Raw genomic sequence first — 17,181 nt, 5'->3', positions numbered from 1 at the left:
GTGACATTAAGAATCGTGACGGAGCAAGTCAGACACTTTTTAGTGTCTGGGGAGACTTTCATCCGAACCCTTGGTGCACCAAGTAGAGTATTTGCAGAGGCGCTCCTGGGTGCTCAGGATCAATCTTGGGGCAGCCATGACTAGAAATGGAATCCCTAAACTAGCAGACATTATGTAATGACAGGGGCTCCTTCATTATGAAGACTTGGAAAGAATTTTTACTAATAGACTATATCAGCTATTCCCCTCTTGTATAGCTGCTAATCTAACAAGGTTTCATATAATAGCTAGGAAAGCTAAAAGCAATTTCTGAGGTACTCTCTTGCATAGCATGATGGTTATTAACATAGCACAACATCACTGCCCTTCCTCACACCCACACTCCTCAAAACAGCTTCTTTGTGGGTGATGATGGGAGCAGAGTGGACACTATAATTTAATTCTAATATCTTGTTTCACATGTACAACTGGTTTTAGAACCGGAATTTACCCCAGGGAGTCATGCGTTGTTTTAGTTCTTCACTCAGGATGTTACAAGCGCTTTTCAGAAAAATAGAATGGTCAATAGTAGCCGTTACTACCTTCATTTGGCTAAAAGTGGTAACTAGCCCAGAATAGCTAGCAAAAAGAGGAATATGGCTCTGAACACAAAGTCTGATGTTCTTCTAAAGTTTAAGAAATCAGAAAATAACTTACGGTGCCCAATGATTTCTATCAACTGAGCTCAAGGTCCAGCAATTTACATAGTCGGCTGGTATTCTCATCGTCTCCCCACATCTCCAAAGTCCACACCTAAAGGAATGAAGCTCTAGATGTTTGAATTAAATGTGTCTAAAGCTATCAAAAGTTGTTCCAAATTTGAGTGCACCTCTAACATGAACGATGGGACGGTGGCTGTCTTTTCTTTCTTATTCCTCCTCCTCCACTATCCAAAACACAAGGTGTTGTCCTTTGCCCCAAGAGAGGTCATGGCATTGGCTCAGAACCATATAAACAATTACTGTTGTGTGAGCAATTTTTCAGTTGTGTGAATTATTTTTTTACTAAAAGATGTTTAAATTTTTTTGGAGGGGAAGGAGGAGAGGGAGCAGGAAAGAGAACCTTCAGAGAGAATCTTCAGCAGGCTCCATGCCCAGTGCAGAGCCTGTCGTGGGCTCAATCTCTCCACCCTGAGATCATGACCCGAGCTGAAATCAAGAGCTGGATGCTTAATTGACTGAGCCACCCAGGCGCCCCAGTTGTATGAATTATTTCAAATGGTTTTAACTTTGTGAGGGTAATCACAAATCTGCCTGAACCTTCAAACTTTGTAGGAAAGGGCTAACTACCAATTATTTCAGTTCTGCCCCCACCTGGTTTTTATCCTTTGCGTTTTTTTTCTGCCACTACTAAGGTAAATCATTTATTCTTGAACACATTCTGGCTATTGGCCTCCTGACCCTATCACTGAGCAAAAGCATTTCAAAGAAAAATGTGCAGCTGCTGCCATGAAAATGTGCAGCTGCTGCACAATGTCTTGCCTTAGGATGCTCCTGATATGAGTCAGATGCTGTTTGGAATAAGGCATGAAAAATTAGCACATAAAAGCCAACACTGGGGATCCCTGGGTTGCTCAGTGGTTTGGCGCCTGCCTTTGGCCCAGGGCCTGATCCTAGAGACCTGGGATAGAGTTCCGCATTGGGATCCCTGCATGGAGCCTGCTTCTCCCTCTGCCTGTGTCTCGGCCTCTCTCTCTCTCTCTCTTTCTCTGTGTCTCTCATGAATTAAATAAATAAAATCTAAAAAAAAAAAAAAAAAAAGCCAACACAACTGCAAGAGCTATCAACTCTGAGAAAGAGAAAGCAGGCCACATCCACAGAAACAGTAAGGCTATGCTGCTCAGTCACCTCTCACTCTACCCTCCTGAAGCTTTGCGGACCCTCTGTGCTTTTCTCTGTGTAGATTTCCATTTGGCTTTTCTTCTCCACCACAACCTTTGCTCTTTGGTCTGCCATGATACCTTCAAGTGCACACCGGCTCTACTGACTATCCTTTCACCATGCAAGGATCAAACTCCTTTATGAGATTCTTCTACCCATCGTAATTTCCCAGCTGCAAAATAAACAGCAGACAGTAATAAAAGCTCTGTAGTGCCTGAGGTCTTGCTTTACTTTCTCCCCTTCCAATGCAGGCCATGATAATCATAGCATTTGCAGGCTCACATTGGTTGTAGCACCCGAAAGGTGCAACTGGGAGATAAGCTGATATAATTTGTGTCATCCTTCATCACCATCCCACCCCTCATGCTGGTTTCTCTGCTTATCTGTCCTGTGAAAATACTGGTGCTTCTTCCTTCTTCCTCTAAACCCAAGTCAAGTATCCTGGTAATAAAACAACTAGACGCTTCTTTCAGCCTCTTGGGTAAACTCCTTCAGTTGTTTGGAAGGACATGTCCTCCATCAACATATCAACTCAAATGTGCTTTGCCCCCCCGAAGACAGTGCTTTCTTTATAGCCATAAAGAGAAAGCTGCTTAATTTTGCTATGCCTCCAGATTCCAGGGCCAGTGTGTTCTGGGATCCCACTGCTGCTTACGGGTCATTAGTTCATCCTTACACATCTTTGAGGTCAAGCTGCCTAATAAATCCATATTGAAGCCCCGATGACACTGTCATCTGCTGACTTCTTGATGTCAAGACTTAAGATTCATTGAGTCTTAATATCCAAATGGCACTCAGTGCATATGTAGGCTACCTGTCTTAGGTAACTTGAAAAATTTTAATTTTTAATAAAAATAAGATCTTTTAAAGTCAGTAATCTTTATAATGAGATAGATGACAGTGTTTGCAATCTTTTACTGAGTTATCTACATTTGCTTTACTAATGGAGAGTTTCACAGTGAGCGGGTGTCTCCTCTTGTTTTCTAGATCTACTGGTATTTCTTCCTAGGCTACTTTGTGATGTTGCCTCTTCTATGTTGTAGTCTCTAGGGCTCCCTACTGGACCTGTTTTCTTTTTAATAAAATCTCCTCCACTAATTGAATCTGTGCCCAAGGTTTTACTATCATATATATGCCTTTGGCTACCAAGTCTTTCTCTAGCCCATGCTGGCTTTCTGAGTCCCAAATCCATATTACCCAACAGCCTTTTGGACTTGCTAACAAAAGACACTCACTATACTCACTACAGCTTCTTTTATTGAACACTTTGAAACTGAAGTCATCATCCTATTTTCCCCTAGGCCCCAGAGGCCAGTATTTCCTTTGTAGGTAGGTGCATTTTCAAACGGCTAACTATCTAAATCAGATGTTTGGAGATTCATCCTAAATCCCCTCCTTTCCCATAGCTCTTTATATTCAATCAAGCACAGTATCTCATTCTTTCAACCTTTTACATCTCTTCTGAATCACCTTCCACGTCTCAAAACCTTCAGCCCTAGTCTTGGTTCACACTCTGATCTCTCACACTAATGCAATAGCCTTGGGATTATGGTGTGTGTGGTGTACGATAAAATGGATACTAACAACAACAGGAGAGAAAGCTCAAGGACGATTTGAAGGTCATGAGTACTCTGGGTAGATAACAGGATGAGGGTCAGATCAGAAAGCTTCCTTCTTATGAATTTAAGTTTCCACTAGAATATAAGCCCCATACAATAGAGACCTTTATCTTTCTTGTTACCCCGGATCTCAAGTGCATAGCTCAGAGACTGTACTCAGTAAATATGTGGGGAATAAATAAACTTCTCAAGACATCATAGGTGATATTAAAAAGATCTTTAGGAAAAGGCCAATAATCAATAAGGAAAACAGAACGAAGTGTTATACAAAAGGAAAGAGAATGAAAAGGGTTTGCAGCACAAAGACTGAAATAGCCTTGGAAAGGTAGTGGTTACAAAACGTGCACTGAGAATTTACTTAAGAACTAAGTACTGAGGGATCCCTGGGTGGCGCAGTGGTTTAGCGCCTGCCTTTGGCCCAGGGCGCAATCCTGGAGACCCGGGATCGAATCCCACGTCTGGCTCCCGGTGCATGGAGCCTGCTTCTCCCTCTGCCTGTGTCTCTGCCTCTCTCTCTCTCTCTGTGACTATCATAAATAAATAAAAATAAAAAAAAAATAAAAAAAAAAAGGATTAAGTACTGAGTGCCTATTATGTAAGCACTAAATGAGGTACTAGGGCTACATTGGAGAAAAATAAGGTTTTGGACTCAGGGACTATATAGGATTCTACACAGAGATGAAAGAGGAAATAGAAAGTATTTAAAGTGAACACAGAAGGGCTAAGGAGAGTTCTAGGGCGCAATGGAATAGTTCTTAGCTTGACTGGGGTGGTATTTTCACAAGCCTTTACATTTGCCAAAACATTGAAATTGTACACTTAAAACATATACATTTTATTGTAGATAAACTTTTTCTCACTACGGTGACTTTTTTTTTCTTTCAAGATTTTATTTATTTGAGAGAAAGAGAGAGAGAGAGAGAGAGAGAGAGAAAATGAGTAGGGGTGGGGAACAGAGGGAGAGGGAGATGCAGACTTCCTATCAAGCAGGGAGCCTGATGTGGGGCTTGATCCCAGGACCCTTGGGATCATGAACTGAGCCTAAGGCAGATGTTTAACCAATTGCATCCTCTCCCTAGGGTGACTTTCAAGGGACATTGAAAAAATAAACAGTATAGGAGTCATATTACATTTGTCTACTTTTAAGAAAAGCAGAAAGATACCACCAAATAAAGACTATAATACTAGAGAATGATTATGTACATGGCTGAAGTAGAAATTAATGCTGTATTCTAGAAACAGGGTGGAGGACAAACTGGAAAATCAAATCTGAAACAGAAAAATTATGTAAGTTGATGAGAGATATGTAAGAAAAAAATTAAGCTTCAGAGCAGGGCAAAGATACATAACCTATGAATAAGTGTGAATAAACTGAACTGAGTAGGAAATTAAAGTTATAATGGAAGAAAATGTCCCAGGAGTGATTATGAAAAACTGAGAAGACTCACTGAGATTTAACCACCAGAGTACAATGCCAAGATATTTACTTTTAAAACGCTGAACTCCAAGGTCAGAGAAAATGTACTTTAAGAAAGGGTAAAAAATAAAAAATAAAAAACAAAAAAAAAACCTTTAAGTAGGTAGTAGAGAATGGAATATAGATTTCTGTTCTCAAAGCTGCCAAGAGAAAGGCTGCTTTCTGCAGTCATTTGCTGTCTTCAGGGTCCAAAAGGGGGAACAAAATAATATCTATGATTGATGGCACAAGTACCACACACAGGACACTGTGCTTAAGTACGTGGATATATATGTTCTCATTTAATCCTTACCAACTATGGCTCAGAGAGAATTAGAACATTTAGGCCAAGATTACATGTCTAGTAAGTGCAGAGCTGGGTCCTGAACCCCATTGACTTACAGTCTGATTTTCAACTCTAAGCTATGCCTCCTCTAGTGGTCAGTAAACTCTATCCAAATTTCGAAAAGAACTTGGTATAAGCCAATTTATTAATCCTTTGAAAAGGCATTAAAAAAATTGTCTCTTGCATCACAAAGCTTAAAAAGATCATCTGGTTTCTCAACATTGCTTCAAGTGTTCCTATAAATAGTTCAAGGACCAATCGTGTCTTATGAAAAGACAAGCAGCTGAGAGCATTACAAGGGAAAGAGCTATTGATATAAGCAGTAAGAGTGAAATAATCGAGATTAATTATTTTAAAAAGGTGGACAGTGATCAATAAGAGGAGTTGTGGACTGAGGAGGTGAAGTTACTACCAGAAAACCTACTTTGGAGACCAAAGCTCCTTAGTCTTGGGGCAGCTGCTATAAATAAAACCTACTTCATACTTCTCTGTTAGAATCCCCTAATGGCTTTTCATTATCTTCAGGATAAGGGTCAAATGCACGGATGGTATACCCCTGCTTGTCTCTCCCACTCTATCAAGCGCCACTTCCAGTATGGACCACCAACAAGATGTGTCATGTCCTCAGTCCTCTCTCCTTCAGGCCTGCTACTCCTCTATACGAGGAATGTCCTCCTCCAGCTTGGTTTCTTGGCTAACTCCTACTCGTCCTTAAAGACCTAACCCAGTTAGAAACAAGTATGACAAAAGATTAATATCCTTAGCATATACATAGCACACATAAATCGAGTGCAAAAGATGTTAGGACCACAGTAAATAAATGAGTAAGAGTCCAGAAACAATAATTCACAAGAGAGCACAGTGACTAAATTTAGAGAGATAAATGTTCAGTCTCCATCATAATTAGAGAAATGCAAATTTAAACAAGCTATGATTTTGTGCCATCAAATTAGCAGAATTTTTTTTTTTTTAAACAAAGGGCCAAAGAAAACAAAAACAAAAATGAAAACAAAGGGCCTTTACATCCTGCAGGTAGATGTATGAACTGTACTTCCTGTGGGGAAAATAGCATAATAATGTGTAATAAAGTTCATAATTGTTTATCTAGTAATTCTACTTTTAGTAATCTTACAGAAATAATCTGAAATACACATGAAGATATATGCTGAAAGATGTTCATTACAGAACTATTTGTAAGCATTAACAACAACCCTAAATGTTCAACAATGGAGAAGTGGCTACATAATTGATGAAATTATGCTTTTAAAATCAATGTTTCAAGAAACTTAAACTCCCAGGTGCAAAAGTCAAAGGTGTAAAAAATGTGAGAAAGATTAGTCTCCCTCCCAGTTCACGCTAGATGCAATCACAGCAGTTTCTTACTAGCCTGTCAGAGAGTAGGTTCTTGACAAAACCTTTGTATTTTTTTCTTCCTTAAGTGGCAGCACTCTACACACGATGGGTACCTTTAATTCTTCAATTGGAATGTTATCAGTGAACATTTCAGATCAATACAAATGGAGCTGACTCATAAAAGGTTGTGTCGCATTCCACTGTATGGATGAAGTAGGATTCATCCACCCAGGCTTTTATTAACGGATATTTAGGTTACTTATAATCTTGCTCTTACAAACAATGCTGTAATTAATCAATATCCTCGTTTACTGTAGCATCACATATGGGTGTCTACGAGATCAATTCTGAGAACAGGAATTTGTAAGGCAAAAGACATATGTATTTACGGCTTTGATAAAATATTGTCCAAATTCTGTGTAGAGGTTCCATCGGATATAAATGTGACTCTTTCCTAACATCTTTGCCAAAACAATGTATTATCCAAATTTTGATCTTTGTTAATCTAACAGGTGCAAACAGTATCTTATTTTATTAAATTTTTTTTTGTTGTTGTTGAGGTGTAACATATAACATTATATTGGTTTCAGGTGTATAACATAATTTGCTTCCTGTATACACAGTGAAATGATCACCACAATAGGTCTAGTTAACATTTGTCACCATATAAAATGAACTTTAAGGACTTACTCTCCTGGCAACTCTCAAGTATGCTCTGTAATATTATTTACTATCGTCAGGATGCTGTATTATTACTTCCGTATGACTTACTTAGAACTGGAAGTTTGTGGTTTGTGTCTCTAGACTCTCTTCACCCATTTTTGCCTACTCCCCCCAACCTCTTCCCCATTGGCAACCACCATTCTGTTGACTGTTATTTATGATATTGGTCATGTTTTGTTTGGTTGTTTTTTTTTTTTTTTTTAGATTCCACATGTAAGCAAAATCATATGGTATTTGACTTTGCCTTACTTAGAATAATTACCTCAAGGTTTGACTGCATTGTCACAAAGAGGTAAAATGTTACTCTTTTTTTATGGCTGAGTAGTATTCCATCCTATATGTGTATATATATTTTACACACACACACACATATATATATACACACTTTACACATATACTTACATATATACACACACACACCCCACACCACATCTTCTTTGTCCATTCAGCTACTGATGGACACCTACGTTGTTTCTATACCTTGGCTATTATAATGCTGCAATGAACACAGGTAGGTGCATATAACTTTTTGAATTAGTGTTTTCATTTTCTTCAGATATATTCCCAGAAGTAAAATTGCTGAATCATATGGCATTTCTATTTTTAAGTTTTTTAGGAACCTCCATATTGTTTTTCACAATGGCTGCACCAATTCACTTTCCTATAACAGTCACAGTGGTCCCCCTTTTTTCCATACCTTCACCAACACATGTTATTTCTTTTCTTTTAGGGAATAGTCATTTTGACAGGTGTAAGGTGATTTCTCTTTGGGGTTTTGATTTACATTTCCCTGATGATGAGAGATGTTGCACATTTTTTCATGTGTCTATTGGCCATCTTTATGTTTTCTTTGGAAAAATTTCTATTAAGATCTTCTGCCCATTTGGGGAGAATGAAGCGGACCACCTTTTCACAAGCTTAAAGCCATTTATATTTCTTTTTATATCCTTTATATTTTTTTGAATGATTTTTTTTTTACCCCCAAACCTGGGTTTGGTGGGTTTTTATTTATTTAAGAGTTAAGAGATTTATTTATTTATTTATTCTTAGAGACAGAGAGAGGTTGGCAGAGACACAGGCAGAGGGAGAACCAGGCTCCATGCAGGGAGCCTGATGGGGGACTGGATCCAGGGTCTCCAGGATCACGCCCCGGGCTGCAGGCGGCGCTAAACCGCTGCGCCACCAGGGCTGCCCTGATTTTTTTTTTTTTATTCATTTGCAAGATCTATTGTGAGGAGTTGAAATGCTCTCCCCAGTTTGTCCTCTGGCTTTGTTTATGATGTTTTTGTCATGTAGAGATGTTTAGTTTTTAAGGAGTCAAGTGTTACCAATTTTTATGTTTTGGCTTCTGGGTTAATTATATGTACAAAAGCTTCTCTACTGTGCGATCACACAAAAAAAAATTCACTCATGTATTCTTCAGAATCTTTATGGATTCATTTTTTTGTTTCACTCTTTCTGGAATTTATTTTAGTGGGAGGTGTTGAATATGAATCTAACTTTAGCCTCTAAGGGTTAGTTTTTTAAAATGAAGGCTATAACTATATACCCAGAATGACCTCCATTGTGGAATATATAGGCACAGAAAAACTAGAAGGAAATATAATGGCATGCTAACAATAATTACTTTCAGTTACTAGAGCCTATGCTTTCTAAATTATTACACTAACCATAATTTCTTCATAACTTTTTAAAATGGTTTTATTTATTTATTCATGAGAGACACACAGAGAGAGAGAGAGGGGCAGAGACAGAGGCAGAGGGAGAAGGAGGATCCTTGCAGGGAGCCCGATGTGGAACTCAATCCCTGGACCGGGATTACATTTTGAGCCAAAGGTAGACGCTCAACCACTGAACCACCCAGGTGTCCCTCCTCATAAATTTTAAGTTCCTAGTGACGTCATAAAGTCAGTAATATACTACAAATTAAAGAAGAGTCAGCAAAAGAGAAGGCTCCATTGGTGGGGGAAGAGATTGGGTTTAGATCTCTGGTGAGAATGTCCAGGCTAGCGATAAACTTGAAAATCCCTGATCAAGAAGAAGGAAGCACAACCAGGGTGGGTAGAGGAAACTGTTTAGAGGAAAGCAGTAGTATGGGAAGAGAAGCTAGTCCTGGAGACACAGTAAATATTTAAGAGCAGGCACAGGAGATCAGAGTGGAGGCAGCAGAGACAGAAGACAAGAAAGTATACTTTACATGAAGAGAGTAAATAAGATTGTCACAAGTCCTACAAAGGATTAAGACAAAGGCTGAAAAGGGCTCCAATGAAGTTAGCAGTTAGAATATTATTAGTAACATTAGCAAGAATTACGTCAGTGTATACTTACCAACTACAATGTGGTAAATGTATAGAGGAAAAAAACTCCCTAAATTCTTGGAAATATACTCATAAATAATTAGTGAGCCTAAAAAACCTTATTAAATGACAAGAGAATATTTTTAAAATAATGAAAGAGATAATGCATAAAATCTTTGGAATGAGGTCAAAGCCATACTTAGATGAAAATTAATGGCTTACATAGCCTTATTAGTAATAAAATAAAAGCAGAGTTTAATGAATTAACAATATTTCCTAATATTTTAAAAAAGATTTTATTTCTTTGAGAGAGAGCAAGTGAGTTGAGTGTGTAGGGGGAGAGGCAGAGGGAGAGAAAGAATCTTAAGCAGACTCTCTGTTGAGCACAGAGCCTAACTCTGGGCTCAATCTCAAGACATTGAGATCATGACCTGAGCTGAAATCAAGAGTCAGAAGCTCAACTGTCTCAGCTACCCAGGTGCCCCTTTCTTAACATTTTAGAAAGGCATACAATATCCATGAGAAAACAAGAGACAAGGAATCCCCTGGGTGGCCCAGCAGTTTAGTCCCCGCCTTCCGCCCAGGGTGTGATCTTGGGGTCCTGGGATCCGGTCCCACATCAGGCTCCCTGCATGGAGCCTGCTTCTCCGTCTGCCTGTGTCTCTGCCTCTCTATCTCTAATGAATGAATAAATAAAATCTTTAAAAAAAAAGAAAATATTTTTAAAATGTGTCAAACAAATTAAAAATGAAAGAAAAATAGTGGAATTAGCTAAGACAATTGAGTTCCTTTATGCTATGGTTTCTGGGATATACACCAGAAAATAAAATTATGAGGGAAAAAAAAAAGAGTGAGGAGGATTAGAAGTTTGAAAAGAGGGGTTGAAAAGAATTTCAGAAAATGAGAGCATGCCCAGACTCCAGAAATTGCCAAACAATGAGAAGGGGCCAGTGGAAGTTGGAATCATCCAGAATGATGGTACCAATTTGCCAATCGTGGTGATTCTTCTTCTCCAGTTGTGGTTGGTGGCCCAGGTCTAGTTATGGAAAAGACAGATGTTTGAGTAAATCCATATTTCCAGGTTTGACAGATGAAAGTAACAGAAGGGCAAGGCAGAGAAAGAGTGAGAAAGAGTAGGGGAAGAGAAAGAAGAGAAAAAACTGCCTAGGGCTCAAAGGAGGTGGTGCTACGAGCTTCTTCCCCCATGGCATGAACTTCTGAAAGTTCATAAACTTAGGCTATCATCCCACTCAGCCCCCTTTTGTGGGATTTAAGTTCTAATCTACATGTCCAATAATAAACAAAGAAATTATGGTAAATTAATAGACTATCTCTATTAAAATAAATTTGATAATTATATACAAATGAGAAAAAACATATTCAAAAAGCACTATGACCTAAAAAAACAATTTCATATAATTACAGATTTTCAGCAGGTTTCTGAAAATAGGGAATTTTATTTTATTTATTTATTTTGAAAATAGGGAATTTTAAAAAGTTTCTTAAAAAAAACAAACAAACCACTAAACTAATAAAATAACAGAAAGAAAGGCGCCGTCATCCCGTAGCAGATATTCTGAACCTCTGGCCCTAGAGGAAAACTGTACAAGCATTCTGTCCAGGTTTCCTTTTTGGTGCTTAGAAACCTTTAATATCTTTAAATTATAATTCATCAAAGTTGAACTTGTAATTATCACTTAGATACTTCCTCACAGCCACTGACATTTTGTTGCAAATAAGATTTTTCAAAATGTAAACCAATTTATCAAAGTAAAGGCCACCTATAAAACTGTGGTCCAGCTTTCTGCAGTAAAGTATACAGATCAAGGATACAGATCATACCCAGTAGTGGGTATGTCCTGGCTTCTCTTTTATTTGGTTTTAGACATGGGTGTTAGGCAGTCCTGCACAAGCTGGAATCTAGAACTGGTGACAGAGGCTCAGATCTGCAGTCCTTTCTTCACATATTCCTGGCCTGAAAGATGAACAGGTCTTTTATTTGTGGAGTCCAGCAAATGCTCAGGGGAAAAACAAGATAATATTCAAGTATGAATTATTTTCACATCCACAAATCCTGTTCTTATGGAATTGGCCGTTTCTCTTTTAAAAGTTATCACCGTGACATAAAGCCTCTGTGTGCAGGGACAAGGTTTTCTGGCTCTGTTTCCCACTACATTTACCAGAAATAAGCTTGACCTTGTCCCACGAAAGCAAGTTCAAGTTTTCATTATGTAATAGGGGATAAAAGTCAGGCTACAGAATACAACTTTAAGAATTTTATTTTAAATTATAGTGTGAACTAGCCAGTGTAAGACATGACCTTTAGATGATTTAAAATTTATGGAGAATAACTATCCACAGTAAGAATATTCAATTAATTACTTCTGGATTTTCCATTTTTGGGGGGTATAAAGCAGGAATGATGGAAATTACTATTGGTCATTAAACTCAAATGTCTCATTAAAATTTCCTATCAGGGCAGCCCAGGTGGCTCAGTGGTTTAGCGCCACCTTTAGCCTGGGGCGTGATCCTGGAGTGCCCGGATGGTATTCCATGTCAGGCTCCCTGCATGGAGCCTGCTTCTCCCTCTGCCTGTGTCTCTGCCTCTCTCTCTCTCTCTATCTCTCATGAATAAATAAATAAAATCTTAAAAAAAAACCCTAAAATTTCCTATCAGTGCTGCTAAGAAGGCCAAATAAAATGCATTTTGCTTTACTCTTTCCTCCTGCCATCAGTCACCAGCAACAGTAAATGAGCAATGAAGGAAAGACATGAGGGAACACAGAAAGATAAGTCACCTAGTTTGTGCTCAATATATTATTAAGGATAATTCACAAAAAAAAAAAAAAAAAAAAGGATAATTCACATACCAGAAAAAAAAATGCAGAATGATTCTTCCTATGTCTTCTTACAATGTATAAAATAGAATATTTTCTGTGTTATTCAGAAGGAAAGAAAAATCTACATAAAAATATTGGGTATATAGGACCCATACCCATCCATAAGAAAACCAGAAACCAGAAGAGAAATAAAAAAGATGTCAGGGCCTAGACATGGCTGCAAAGTACAGTCAAAATCCTGGTGAGCTTCCCCTGAGTATCCTGGCTTTGGAAAGGACAGTAAGGGACAAGTTGGGTCTCAATTCCCTCAGACTCTGAATACTGGACTGAATTCAGGGTAAGGGAGGCCATTAGCTAACTTTGCTTTGCTTACTTGGAGTTAAAGGGTTCTGAAAGCTATATGTAAATTTATGCAAATTAAAACATTAATCACAGCCCTAGATTTACTGACAAAATCTGGTAGCCCTTTCTCCCTTTGGAGAGCTTTAATTTTGCTTTTCATAGAGAAGAGGCATCTCTAAAGTCTTGTCTAAAATTCTATGAATTTAAAAATGCAATTAACCTCTATGTCTCCTGGGATGTCATAAGCAGCATGAGGCACAGAATATCATGCACTATAATTAAGGGATGGTTATTTTGATCTAGGTGCTATACTGCCTTGAAACAGAGTTTGTTTGCTTGGCCATCTATAATACAAACAACTTGTTACTGTATCTTTCTTCCAAGTAGGTCAAAATATTTCCATGCATTACATAATTTCCATAACATCTTTGTGAATCATCTAGTAGGTGTTTGTGTGTTAAGATTTAATTTTATTTTAAACAACTTGAAGACTTTAAAGAAAAATGAGCAAATGTCTGTATTTACAGATTTGGTCGCTGTTTATCATACTACTTTTTCATATTAATAGTGACTAAATAATATTAGAACGACACTTGCCATTTAACTGCCAATACAACAATAAAGTATACATGGTAGGTCAAACCACACATGCAGTTTCAAAATAAACTCTTCATTCTGCCTGCCACAGGACTGGCGGCAACAGGCATCTTTAGTTGTGAGTGTACTACATCTTTCCCTTCAGGGTATGCTGTGGCTGAAGGAAGCTGGCCATAGGCTGTCCCTCTAACCTTCCATGTCTTGGTTACTACCTACAGCTCCTGTCCAAAGTCAAGTGTTGGTAATTCTCGTGGGATACAGATAATTCTGAAAGGTAGTGACACTTTCTGGACACTTAAGTGCATGCCATGGTTAGGAAGACATGGTATTCTGAAGATAGGCAATTAAGTGCCATTACATTGACAGGAGCCAAGACACTTTACAGAAGTGTAAAGAAGTGCAGGGGAGGAATGTACTGCATTGCTAATAAAACCCTGCACTATAATGTCACTGGGCTTTTCCCTTTAAAATTTGATATTCTTCTTCTAACTGCTTAAGTCCAAGGTCTTAGCAACTGCTGCTCTTTGGATGCTGACCACAACTGTGATATACCAGGTCTAACTGGTAAAATAAAATATGAAGGGCTTTATTCCCTGCCACTTAGATATTAGCACTGAAAACTCAGGGATCAGAAATCTGCGATAAACTTTGATTTTGAGTTGCATGAAACTTTTATTACTTGGCCTAAATCTAAGGCTGACTTCTCAATATACATAAATGCTCAGAGCACGAGGGCAATTGGCCTCAGTATTGTCTGTTATTCCATGATCCAATAAGCCCAGCCCAGAATCAACAAACGGCACGTTCACGGTGAATACTGGGCATACAAACTGAAATCAGTTCCACCTTCTTTAACTACCTCCTAAAACCTTAAAAATGTAAATCTTGCATTAAAATCCACAGGAGTGTGATAAACAGTATTTACTTAGAACCACTATCCATGGATTAACAAAAAAGAGAGGCCCCAGCCAGCCTCTTGGCCCATGTTCAATACACCGAGGTTCACTTGGGAAGCCTTTCCTTGCTGCATTCGTTTGCAAAACATGTTTCCTAGAAATAAAGAGTTCGGTGTAAATGATCAACCACAGCCACAGCCGGCAGAACACGGGTGACCTGGTAGGTTTGGGGAGGACCTTCCAATTGCCTAGCTGAGTTTTCAAGAGACTAAAGCAGGTGAAAATCAGATCTGACAGCATTTCCTAACATGTGTTATGTGGCGGGAAAAAAAATCCACTAGTATCCCCTTGGGAAGAGTTACCAAGAATAGTTGCATATTAAAACAGTAAAGAGGGATCCCTGGGTGGTGCAGCGGTTTGGCGCCTGCCTTTGGCCCAGGGCGCGATCCTGGAGACCCGGGATCGAATCCCACGTCGGGTTCCCGGTGCATGGAGCCTGCTTCTCCCTCTGCCTGTGTCTCTGCCTCTCTATCTCTCTGTGACTATCATAAATAAATAAAAATTTAAAAAAAAAAAAAAACAGTAAAGAAACCTGGAAACATGGGAAGACAAAGCCAGGCACCCAGATTCATTTACGGAACCTCTTTGCACCCCGAGTAATACCCATTACATTTTGGGAAATGTTGATCTGGGCAAAATTTCTACTGAGGCTGCTCTTTTAAGGCTCAAGAGCTGGAGGCTGAATGGGCAGGTCCCACACCTGTGACAACAGTTCCCACCTGCAAGTCCTGCTCAGTCTCATTAAAGGCTACTTACTGAGCATCACAACTGACCTCAAACCCTTCTCTCCCAACAGCTAAGTGGTCCAGCACACTGACTACATACCAGGCACAGCCTTATTACTTTACTTGTATCTCCATTAACCCTCCAGCAACACAGCCTAAGAAGGGCACCAGCTGTGTGTGAAATCCATTAGTTACAGCAGAGATCCTTACCAGAGGTCACCAACCTCTTCTCCCCTAAAGTCCCCTGCCACCCAGACCCCACAGCCACCCCAAAGTCAGGTCACAGTAACAAAGAGGATCAGAACATTCTGCCCCCAAATATGCCACTTTGGCATTTGGTTACTTTGAATGGCAGGCAGTTAACTGAGAAACAGGAGATGCAGGAAGGGCACTCTGTCCTTCCTTCTGTCCAGAAAGCAGGGGATAAAATTCCCACGAGAAAGGTGTCCTCCCAGTACCAGGAAAAAGAGAACATTCTTATTGGAGATGGGAGTCTACACCAAGACGAGTCTGCACAAAGAAGCCAAATGAAAACATCCCTTATAATTCATTAGTTCCCTCCATGTGTTTCCTAGTCACTTTCCTATAATATGCTACCCGCCAAAAGCCCCAGTCCTTTTCTGTGCCTCGCCACTTCTCCACAGTTCATCACCCTTTGTAAAAATGGCATGAGTCCCCAAGTCTAACTGCTTGATGGGGGGCTTCATTCTTCTATGTAGCCATCCGCATGCCCTATAAAAATACTAATATGGAACAGAATTTGTATACTTGGTCTCCTGCTAATCTTTCCACAGTTTAATTTGCAGGTTCCGGGCATAGAACATTAGAGCTCTCTCATGTTTTTCTTCTGCTACAGTGGCCCGTGGGATTGCTCAGGACCGTGGGCAGTGCTGGTTGAGGCGATGCTGGTTGACCTGTGGATGTGCCACCCAGTCTTGCCTGAGTATCTTTGATCAGGCTGTGATTCTACAGCTCTTCCCCCAGCTTGTCCCTTCACTCCTCCACTGTAACCACTTTGTTTTGCTTAAAGGTAGTAAAAAAACGTGACTCCAATTTCAACACCTATTTCTTAAAACAGCCTATACTATATATCTTTCTATCATGATGTTATTAAAAAAGTAAAAACTCACTGTTATTTAAGATGACTAAATTTATCACTACTTTATTTATCACCACTTTAGTTTTGAAGTATTAGTTTTGGGGGAATCTTCACCATTATTTAAAAATAGTTATTTTATTTGTAACCAATATCTCTGAGGTGCAAAGAATGACATTTTGGGGCATGTACTTATTAGTCAAAGGAGAGTCACTAGCCCATGTGTCTGCTCGCTTGCACACACACATCCATTTAGGCAGCAGGTACTGAGTTAGGTAGTGAAGGTTCAAGTGGAAGTAGGCCAAGGCTTTACAAAGCTCATGGTGTCAGGTACATACTCTAAATTATTCTAACAGGGATATTTATGAGGAAGGAGGGAATAACTTGGCCTGCGGGTTTGGCAAGTCTTTCTAGTAAAGATAAACAGATAAACATCTTTGAAAGATAAACAGAATTTTATCACAGTGCAGCAGCCATGCTACAAAGGGAGGCCAATGACAAACTCAGAATTCAAAATCCCATATTTCTAGATGACCCGGAAAACGTATGGAAAAGGAAAGAGGAAAATACGGAAGAAGGAACATAGTTTTGGAGGAAGGAGAGACGGAAAGAGAAAAACTACTTTTTTTTAAACATGAGTCTCTGAACATGGGATGGAATTCTCTGGTAATATTTAGTTGCAAGATCAAGGGAGAAGGAAAATGCCCTTTGCAGTAAAGTTGTGGTTTTAGTATTATAGCTTGCAGGGAAAATTTCATCTCCACCAGTGAGCACATACATCCAACTTCCGTGCCCCACAGCTTCACGGCAGTCCCATTTCCAGGCCACCTCTTGGCCTCTAGCATGTTGTTTCTAGCCTTACGGCGTACCTCCATTCCACTGCCTTGTCCCCGCGGGTTTATGGATAGTGTG

The 17,181-nt window shown here is 39.3% G+C and overlaps 1 protein-coding gene across 4 annotated transcripts in view; it reads right to left on the bottom strand.

Moving 5' to 3' along the window:
• Positions 1 to 17,181, bottom strand: part of LYRM4 (LYR motif containing 4) — a 163,909-nt gene that overhangs the window by 123,148 nt on the left and 23,580 nt on the right. The gene's annotated exons all lie outside the window — the stretch shown is intronic.

This window comes from Vulpes lagopus, chromosome 10 (genome assembly GCF_018345385.1).
Source record: "Vulpes lagopus strain Blue_001 chromosome 10, ASM1834538v1, whole genome shotgun sequence".
In the NCBI taxonomy this organism is placed as follows: Eukaryota; Metazoa; Chordata; class Mammalia; order Carnivora; family Canidae; genus Vulpes; species Vulpes lagopus.
This window is presented reverse-complemented; position numbering and strand designations above follow the sequence as displayed.